Source organism: Mustela nigripes, chromosome 6 (genome assembly GCF_022355385.1).
Source record: "Mustela nigripes isolate SB6536 chromosome 6, MUSNIG.SB6536, whole genome shotgun sequence".
NCBI lineage: Eukaryota > Metazoa > Chordata > Mammalia > Carnivora > Mustelidae > Mustela > Mustela nigripes.
In genome coordinates this window covers 29,642,558-29,653,609 of record NC_081562.1, presented here as the reverse complement: position 1 = coordinate 29,653,609, position 11,052 = coordinate 29,642,558, and the positions used below count along the sequence as shown (strand labels likewise).

The window sequence follows — 11,052 nt, the reverse complement described above, 5'->3', positions numbered from 1 at the left end:
AGTAGAAGAATGAGTGAATTAAATGGCGGTCTGTTAAAAACATGGAGGGTTTCCTGGGTGGCTCTGTTGGTTAAGCATCTGACTCTTGATTTTGGCTCAGGTCATGATCTCTGTGCTTAGTGCGGTGTCTGCTGGGCTTTCTCTCTCCTCTCCCTCTGCCCCGGCTCCCACTCATGCTTTCTCGGTCTCTGTCTGTCTCTTTCTTAAATAAATAAAATCTTTTTTAAAATTTTATTTATTTATTATTATCTTTCTTTCTTTCTTTCTTTCTTTCTTTCTTTCACATAGAGAGAGACAGTGGGAGAGGGAACACAAGCAGGGGGAGTGGGAGAGGGGGGAGCAGGCTCCCCACTGAGCGGGGAGCCTGATGCAGGGCTCCATCCCAGGACCCTGGGATAATTACCTGAGCTGAGGGCAGACACTTAACAACTAAGCCACCCAAATAAATAAAATCTTAAAAAAATCAAAACATGGAATATTGCAAATCTGCTAAAAGAGTTCGACCTGTAATAACCTACTTTGAAAGGATATTTTGCAATGTTACGTGAGAAAAGCAAGAAGTAATCTTGCATATAATATGATACCATTTTGATAAAACAATGATTCCCCTCATACGTATGTAAAAGATATGAGCATAGGCTCTCTGCTCTTCCCCGTTCGACAGATAGCCGCATCTTCAGGTGCAGTGCCAGCCGTGTGCCTGAGACACCATGGTGAAGGCCGGAGTGAACAGATTTGGCCATATTGAGTGCCTGGTCACCAGGGCTGCTTTTAACTCTGGTAAAGTGGATATTGTCGCCATCAATGACCCTTTCGTTGATCTCAACTACATGGTCTACATGTTCCAGTATGATTCTACCCACGGTAAATTCCACGGCACAGTCAAGGCTGAGAACGGGAAGCTTGTCATCAATGGGAAGTCCATCTCCATCTTCCAGAGTGAGATCCCGCCAACATCAAATGGGGCGATGCTGGTGCTGAGTATGTTGTGGAGTCCACTGGGGTCTTCACCACCATGGAGGAGGCTGGGGCTCACTTGAAGGGCGGGGCCATCTCTGCTCCTTCTGCTGATGCCCCCATGTTCGTGATGGGTGTGAACCATAAGAAGTATGACAACTCCCTCAAGATTGTCAGCAATGCCTCCTGTACCACCAACTGCTTGGCTCCTCTGGCCAAGGTCATCCATGACAACTTCGGCCTTGTGGAGGGACTCATGACCACCGTCCATGCCATCACTGCCACCCAGAAGACTGGGCCGAGGGGCTGCCCAGAACATCATCCCTGCTTCCACTGGTGTGGCCAAGGCTATAGGCAAGTTCATCCCTGAGCTGAATGGGAAGTTCACTGGCATGGCCTTCCGTGTCCCCACCCCCAATGTGTCTGTTGTGGATCTGACCTGCTGCCTGGAGAAAGCTGCCAAATATGATGACATCAAAAAGGTGGTGAAGCAGGCATCAGAGGGCCCCCTTAAGGGCATCCTGGGGTATACTGAGGACCAGGTTGTCTCCTGCGACTTCAACAGTGACACCCACTCCTCTACCTTCGATGCTGGGGCTGGCATTGCTCTCAATGACCACTTTGTCAAGCTCATTTCCTGGTATGACAATGAATTTGGCTACAGCAACTGGGTGGTGGACCTTATGGTCCACATGGCCTCCAAGGAATAAGAGCCCCCTGAACCACCAGCCCCAGCCAGAGCAAGAGGAAGAAAGAGGGCCTCAGCTGCTGGGAAATCCCTGCCCCAACTTATCCCCTAAAACACTGAGAATCTCCCAACCTCCACTATTTCCATCCCAGACCCCCTGAAGAAGGGGAGGGGCTTGGGGAGCCCTACCTTGTCATGTACCATCAATAAAATATACTGTACCCAGCCCAAAAAAAAAATAGGTATGAGCATAGAAAAAGACAAAAGTAGATGCTTGACATTTGTTATCTAGCTGGGAGGTGAAGAGAGGAGAAGGAAAGGGGGAGTGGGAAGAAGGATATGGAAAGGAAAAGATACATATGCAAAGAGTGAACTTTGAGCAAGAACGTGAGAAAAAAAACAAACTCGAACAGCAAATAACTCTAGGAGTTCAGAATTAGATGTCCTGATAGAAGACGGCATCATTGTCCTCACACAAAGAGGGTTGGAATTGCCTAAAAGAGAGAGCACACAGAATTCAGACAACTACCAAAACCTTTATTTAGTGATGCTAGTTAAGAGTTAAATCTAATCTCCTTGGCAGATGGAATTAGAGACTGATTTCAGAACCCACAATTCTGATCATTACTTAGAGCGATAGATCTGCGAATAAATGTTTTGGAGGTTTCAGAGATTTCATTTTAAAACGTGATGATCTGGGGCGCCTGGGTGGCTCAGTGGGTTAAGCCGCTGCCTTCGGCTCAGGTCATGATCTCAGGGTCCTGGGATCGAGTCCCGCATCGGGCTCTCTGCTCAGCAGGGAGCCTGCTTCCTCCTCTCTCTCTCTGCCTACTTGTGATCTCTCTTTGTCAAACAAATAAATAAAATCTTAAAAAAAAATAAAGTAAAATGTGATGATCTATTGTTTACCTATAAACCCAATGCCTGCCTGCCTTCCTTCGGTGAAAGTAAATGCATGACAGAACTCTTCTCTCTCACCACTTTAATATTTAGATTATGAGCATATCTTATTTTATTTTGTTAATTTCATGGTGCTCTCCAGGCATGAGGGTGAATATAATTTGTTACTGTTTTTCACTAGGTGACAGGCACATAGTAGGAACTCAATAAATAATTTGTTGAAGAGGACTGAATTCCACTTCGAGTGCTTTCCAGCTTAGACAAATTATTAATGAGTAATAAGTCAGGATTCCTAATCTCAGTGTACCCAACATTCCCTCCTTCTTCTTCCTGATATAGGCAATACATTTTTTAATCGCCAAAACATCTGCAAAATTTAGGATGTCAGTCACCATGAATAATAACAATGTCACCTTCACTCAAGTGTGTGTTTGACCAGGAACAGGTGATTAAACCTATCATGGTATTACCTTGCTGCCTGGAGGTGCTCACCACATTCTCCCGGTTTCTAAGGCAACTGATTAAGGAATTTAAGAACTGAGGCCTCATTTAGGCCGATGCCCTTAGAAAGGTACAATTTCTTTTCCAGGAGGCCGTACTGGGAGACAAGGCTTATTTGTTTTAATGTTTTTCATTTCTCTAAATTTCACAACACAAGGTGCTCAGATACCTTTTGGTAGAGCCTACTGGAAAATGTTACCAATATAAACACGGAGAGCTCAGTGTTGCCAACCCCAAAAGAACACTTGGTGGGATTGCTGGTAAATAGGAGGCAACTCAAAGAAGACTCTGTTTTCCTTCTAGCCTTGCTTTTTATTTACTGCTCTGCAGCACGAGCTGTGGATGGTGCTATTGATGACGCTGGGCCAACAACTCTGTGAACGACTCTCCCTTACAAGACCGTAGCATTGGATGGGTCCAACACAGACAGGCTTTTCATGCAGTTAAGCTGTTTGGCCTTGACACTCACAGTGATAAACTGCCACCGAGATAAATTCAGCGGTTCTCTGGAACGAGCGCTTTTGGGTTACAAAATGGCCTCCAGGGAGAGGCAGGGCTTGCTTCCAATAGGAGGGTAAGAGGAATTGTTTTTTTTTGTTTGTTTGTTTCCTTTTCAATCGGGAGGCAACGGCTAGTCTAAGATCCAAACAGCACATTGTTTACATACTTCTCTAGTCCTCCGGCCTCGGCCACAGCCTGTTTTCTCAGGTGGATTAATTACCCATATCTCTGAAATAACGTGATTCTTTTCATTAAGTCACTGAAGTATGACACAAACATTTCATGACCACATATGAGTTATTACCTTTGCTCTTGCATAAGAAATATGAAGTCTTAGCTGTCAGATGTGAGAGAGAATGCCCGTTGTTCTCTGATACAAAAATGATGCTGCTCACATTTCCATACATTTTTGGCGGAATGTTATCATGCCTCTAGGTCTTCAGATAACTTCAAAAATTGCAACAAATTCATGTATCTTATGGAAGGATGCTAACATGCGAAGGATCACGCTAGAATGTAAACTCTCAGAGCTTACCTCTTTGGATCACCATGATATCCCTATGCCTTTTACAGTACCTGACATATGGAAGGCTCCTGCTGAATGAATGAATGAATGAATGAACAGAAGTGTATTGCTTTGGGGAATGGGGTATGGTGAGGTTAACTTGGTATGGCAATTGGGAGTGTTGGGGAATTGGAACTAGCCTCACCCACCAAAGCAGAAATTGGAGGGACAAATCCAGCTGAACGCTCTGGGGGGATTCCATTTCAGCACAATGAATGAACTATTTAGTTGTGTGGACTGATGAGAGAAGTAGTAATGATTAGCTACTATATACTTTACATACATTATGATTAATCCTTACAAAATCTTACATAGTGAATGGTGTTCTCTCCATTTTATAACCTAAAAACCGAAGTTCTGGAGGTTTAATGACTTTTCCAATATTCTATAATTAGGACATGGCAGGGTGGAGATTCAAAATCCTGGCTGCTTTCGAAGTTCGCACTCTTTCCCTAAGTTTATGTGAATAACAGGCACCAGATGTGGGCAGGTATTTAATATGAAGAGGCAGGAGAACCCAATGATCAGGCAACCCCCCAGAATATGCATGTCAGAGGACACGGATTTCAGGCAGGCTCACCATCCCGTAAGACCAGGGGAATCTTTTAAGCAGGTGGCTGGGACTCTGGTAGCTGGGAATTCTGGTCAGCAGGCTGGAGGATCTGGTAAGAGGAAGGTAGGGCCCTAGTCTCAGAGGAATTGGGTTACCCCACAGGCCACAAAGATAGTGACTCAAGCACAGGGTATACTGGTATATGGTGTAGTCTGTGGTTAAAAAAAAAAAAAAATTACCACAAATTTAGCAGCTTGCAACAACACTCACTCATTAGCTCCCAGTCCTGTTGGTCAGAAGTCCAGGTGGGCTCCACTGCGATCTCTGCTGAGGATCCCACAAGACCTAAATGAAGGGATTGATGAGGCTGGGCTCTTCTTTGGAGGCTCTGGGGAGGAAGCTGCTTCCAGGTCCATTCAGGTTGTTGGCAGGCTTCTGTTTCTTGTGGTTGGAGGGCTGAGGGCTGGTTTCCTTGTTGGCCGTTGTCTGGGCCCCACTTATAGCTCTTTGGGACTCCTCTCAGGTGCTGGCCTGTGGCCCCTCCGCTTAGGAATGCACAACTTCTCTTGCATCAAATCCCTCCCATCCTTGAATCTCGCTGGCTGCTGCTTCTGGTACCAGCTGGATACAACTCTTCACTTTGAGAGGGCTCATGTGATTAGAGTAGAACCTTTCGGACATCTCCCTCTCTCAAGACAGCTGATTAGTAAACTTAATTGCATTAAAGTCCCCTTTTCTGTGTAAAGGAACACAATCATGGTGGTGACATCCTATCATATCACAGTCCTGGGGGGACAAAGAGGGAAATGGTAGAATTCAGTCTAGCCCACAAGGGGACCGGTGGGATTAGAAGGAAGGCAACAGGGGGCATGCTGAGACCCAGTATGCCAACCTCTTTAAATTTCTCCTGCTTCGGGTCAATTAGATCAAACTGTGGAGGTAGGATGGCTGTGGTCAAAGCATCAGGCTTGACCTATTAGAAAGCCTCTTTCAACAGGCTGGCTGTCAAGGAGGCTCACGGGAGTGAGGAGAAAGGCCCCAGCGCTTACACAGGGGGCGCTCATTCGAGTGACATCTTTTAGGAACCGTACAAGAGGCGTGTGACTACTTTTTGACATTGAGAATTTTGCTGGTGGAAGGGAGGTGTATGATAGTGATGAGGGAGTCTGTGTCATCTCTGGTTTTCTCTGAAACCTGTGCCTCTTCATGGGGATAAAAAAAAAAAATGTTTTTGCCCAAAGGCCTGTTCATCTGTTCCCAGTTGTCATTTTGGTGTTAGGAAATAGACAGGGAACTCTTGCCTGCAGAGTGACTTTGTAACAGCCCTCACCTAGCAATCGGCTCCACGACGAGACATTCTGACACTGGGGAGTGATAATTTATGAGATCTTGCTATTTTTATTTCTTTATGCAGTAGAAAAGAAAACTCCATTTTTTTTTTTTTTTTTTTTTTTTAAGAATAAATTCTCTCCATTTAGGCAGAGAACTTTGCCAAAGGCAACAACTAAAAATAAAATCGTTTCATGACTGTATTCCTGGGCTTCCTCACTTAATCAGAAGATTCTATAGGGACAGTGAACTAGACCACAAGCTTAGATAGAATATTTTAGAATCATTAAATTCCCCGGCTACTTCAGAAACGGCATTGTATTGAGTGCCTACCTCACCTGTTTGTGATATATGACTTACAAAGCAGTTTGGATGAGACAATTTAATATTTTTTGACAGTATTAAATGTCAGCATCAACCACTGTGTAGAATTTCAGGTTTCCTTTTGCCCACCTTCAAACTGTGCTTTTTTGGTTGTCTTTAGAGAAGAGTTAAGTTCTGCATTTTCACTCATCATCAAATGGAATAGATTTGGCTAGTCGGTTCCTCCGAATAATTGCTAGACTCTCTAAACAAGCAGCCGTCCTCAATTAACCTGTGGGGGATGTCAGATGAGGGCCTGGTTCTCCGGGCAGACAGCAAGCTAATGGGGATATTTCTTCACATACTCCATTTGCATATCTCACAGTGAGAATATACATTCCTTTTTTCTTGGCCCTGTTATTTAATTTCCACCCGTGGACTAATGGGAATAATAAAACTTTTTATTTTGCAAAACTATGTTGATAAAGAACCAGCAGCCATACCTAGGTTGGGGTAAGGCTTCTGGCTTACAAACATGCTATTTTAGTATTTTCGTCTTCACAACACTTCTGCAAGGCAGTACCTCAGAAAGGTGTCCTGGCATCAGTTCCTCTGTGAGGCCCTGGTTTCCCAAGCAAATGCCACTTTGTCACTAACTTCTCATCACCAAACTGTCCCACACAATATGTGAGGCTTCTAGGCCTTACACACAAGCTAACTGAGGAGGCTTGGGTGTGAATTCAGCCCCTGGCTGACACCAAATTTGAAATGAATAGATGTTACAGCTTTTTAATCTGTGTTTGGTTTGGTTTTGCTTTCAGTAGGTTGGAGAGTTACTCTTGCCCTGCCAGCCCATCCTTCAGAATGCCTGGCCACCCTCATCGTGATGCCACTCCAGGTGTTAGGACTTCCATCAGGAAAGGGTCGGTGGATGTTTCTCTGGGCATCAGAAGGACGTCCCCGGGGCTGTACCACTGCTACTGCGCCTGCCAAGCCTTATGGGTTGAAGGTCCTCATCTTCTGAGAGGACAGGAAGAGACTTGGTTTTATTGAGGATCTAGAGGTCTTCACTCACGGTGTGCGTTACCTAGGGTGGCTGTCACAAAGTGCCACGGATGGGGAGGCTCAGAACAACAGGAGCGTACTGCCTCACGTTATGGAGGCCAGAAGTCTTCAGCAGCGCCATGCTGTCTTGCAAGGAAGTCTGGGTAGAGTCTGGTTCTTGCAGAGCAGCCGCCGCACCAAGCCCAGGTGGTGGCCATCAAACTTCCCAAGTTTGTAGCGGCAGCATGCTGGTCTGCTTCTGTCAGTGTGTGGTGGTCTGTCTGTATGTGACAGGCTCCTCTCTGTGCCAGTCTGTGTCCAGATTTCTCTCTTCTTATGAGGACCTCCGCCTTAGAGGACTTTGGCTCATTCTACTGACCTCAACTTGATTAAATCAGTGACCCGGTTTCCAAATTAGGTCACATTCCCAGGTACCAGGAGTTAGGACTTCAACGTATCTTTTTGGGGGACACAATTCAACCCAATTCAGTCATTACACTCACACTTCTCCCATTTTGGTGTACAATGAACTGAACCAGGGATGGCAAGAAAATGTACTGCAAATCTTCTCTTTGAATAGAGGTCTTCCATTTTCTTTTCCATAGCGTCTCTGAAAGGTAGGCGCAGGACACATTCGCCTGTGTTTTTTTTTTTTTATATTTTCTATGAACCAGTATTTCTATGGTAAAGATGTATTATGATGAGAAAGAACTTTCAACTTTTGGAATAAGAAAAATACTCCTTAGGGGATTCATGTGAGTGTTCCCATTTTATAGATGAGAAAGTTGAGGTGTAGAACACTTTAACACTTATGTTTTGGGCATGGTGTTTCCATGCTTATGTCAGGAGCAAGCTGGTAAGTCTTGTGACTTCCCCAAGCACATATACCCAGGAAAGAGAGGAATGCAGGTCTTCAGTCTTCTTATCTGATGATTTCAGCCTGTACATTGTTACTTCTGACTGTGGAATAGGAATATATTTATGAGGCTATAAATTCTGTCATACCCTCTCCTCTGAATTTTATTCTCCAATTTGCACAATAGATCTTTCTTCCTGAAAAGTGCTATTTTGTGAAAAATATGTTTTCCACATTATTTCCATATATTTCCAATATATATTTCCACATCATTATTTGACATTTGTCATTATTTGTCATCTTTTATCTTCAGAGTCACTAGGGGCTGGATAGAGCAGATTTCCAGGTCTTACCCACTGGGAAATCAAATCTAGGTGTGTGTTGTGGGGCTTCAGTCTCTAATTTTTAGAAAGCTTCTCAGGTGTTTTTGGTGGCAACAGGATTTAGGAACTACTGGATCAGTTAGTTGCCTGTAATATATCTTCCAGAGCTAAGAATTTATGGTATCTTGTTTTAGGATCCTGCCTTTGTTCCCTGGCTAAGGTATACAGTGTTCTGATTTCCACTGACAACTGGGAACATGGGAAATATGAGGAGCTCCCTTCTGGTTCCATAGCTGTGTGAAAATTCTGGTTCAAGCACATATAGGCACCATCTTAACATAGAGCCTTGAACAACTTCTCCTCCAAATTTTACAACTTTCTTCTTCTAAATATCAATACACACAAGCACACATGTATCTACTCAGGACACAGGTCTCCAGCCCTCACTGAGATTTTCTTTTTCTTTTTCTTTTTTAAAAAATATTTTTATTTATTTATTTGACAGAGAGAGAGAGATCACAACTAGGCAGAGAGAGAGGAGGAAGCAGGCTCCCTGCTGAGCAGAGAGCCCGATGTGGGGCTCGATCCCAGGAACCGGGGATCATGACCTGAGCTGAAGGCAGAGGCTTAACCCACTGAGCAACCCAGGCGCCCCCCTCACTGAGATCTTCTGAAGGAGCCAGAGGCTTTCCCTCCCAGAGATGAACTATGATAGCTTTCTCACTAAGAACCAGAATTCAGACACATTATCACCAGTGCAGGGAAAGTAGTATTTTACAAAGCTCTTTTGAAGTGTTTAACCAAGATGGCTTTTTCCCTCTTCATAGAGGCTCTCTATTTGGACATTTCAGTTGAACAAAATGACATTTTAAGGCATATTTATTCTAATCAGATACATTTGGGTATTTGGATGTTTCCAGGCATAGTATCAACCCATTGCCTTGCTTATAGAAAGTACTTAGAAATAATTAGGAATATAAGCCCTAGAACCTACCCAGTTCATTGACAGAAATCCAACTTCTTTCTCATCAGCTCAATTCCTTGAAAGTCAAAGACAGGACTTTGGTTTATTGGCCATCAGCACTTTCTCAAATATTATCTTGGGTCAGAGAGTTTAATGACGAGATCGTTATGGGTATTTAAAATGCCTTCTATTGATAAGCCTCTCTGAATCTACCACACCTTGCCCTGACCTCTGCTATACTCTATCTTAAGGGTGGGGAAGAGTAGGTTGTGATTAATGGTGATACTCAGTCCACAGTGTATTAATCAAGGGTGCGTTCATAAGTCCTCATTAAGTATCCATTCTTTTCTCAGCCTTGGTCCTAGGCAGGGTGAGAGATAAAGGAATAAAAGAATTAGACCCTTTCTTGATAGAATTTATAATCTAGCCACATATCTTTATAACTAAGGGGTTTTTTAATTCTATGCTTTTTCTTCCTCCCTTCCTGTTTACTTTGTTACTCCCATGTTCCTCTTACTAGTTTCCCTTCCCTGTCACCCATGATTCATCACTTTAGCCTTGCCCAACAGTGTGACTGGTGTTTACAGAGCTAAAAGGCAGTGTGCAGGAGTAGAGAGGTTTTGTAGATGAAGCGGACTAAATGCAAATCCCATTTCTGGCATTTCTTGAATCTGCGACCTTGGGGAAAATAGGTGAAACTCTGTAAGTCTAGTTTCCTCTTCCTTAACACTTGAGATAATTCCCACTTGACATGTTTAAATACAAGGATTAGAACTAATTTACACAATGTCTATAAAGTGTTCTGTGCATGGTAGATGTTTAATAGTGAATGCTGACTAGAGGTGTAACTACTGTGAACATTAAATGTCAAGAAGAGAAGCAACTAGTAGAAAATGGCTCAAATGGGAGGAACTACCTTTGAAATGTCATTAGGTCAACAGGATATTTGTATTTGGACATACATTTAGATTGCTCCTGTCCATAACATTTTTTATTTATTTTTTTATTAACTAACACTCTGATGTAGAGTTGTGGCTGTCTCTGCCTCCCATTCCTCGTACAAAAAGGAAAGATTAAAGAAATACCAGGAAACTAGTTGGAGAAAATACCGTGAGAAGCATTTATGGTAAGTTCTCTTAGGATGCTGCCCTTGTCCCCTGGCTGAGGTATAGAGCACACCTTCGTCTAGGCGGATTCAGAGGTCGGCATATGTGATAAATTCCAAGGAGATTCTGGTAAGAGGAGGTGAATCAGATCTAGGAACACACATTTAGAAAATAGCCATAAGAAGGTGAAACTTTAAATTATAAGAGAGAATGGAAAACATGGAAAAGAGACCAAGGAAAGCTGACAGCAGAACTTGTATTGCTCTGTTTTACTTAAAAGGGGAAGTGGGAGGAGGGATAAGAAATAAAGGCCATATAAGGCACTGGGAATTACCAAGGGCCATGAAAATAAGATGTGGCATTATTGTTAAGACAAGAGAAGGACACTAGAAATATTGCACTACAGAAGGATTATTATTTTTTTTTTTAAGATTTTATTTATTTATTTGACAGAGAGAAGTC

At 43.3% G+C, this 11,052-nt stretch overlaps 1 pseudogene; it reads left to right on the top strand.

Moving 5' to 3' along the window:
- The first annotated feature begins 695 nt into the window (after window positions 1-695).
- Window positions 696-1,688, top strand: LOC132019370 (glyceraldehyde-3-phosphate dehydrogenase-like; annotated as a pseudogene).
- Window positions 1,689-11,052: the final 9,364 nt, after the last annotated feature.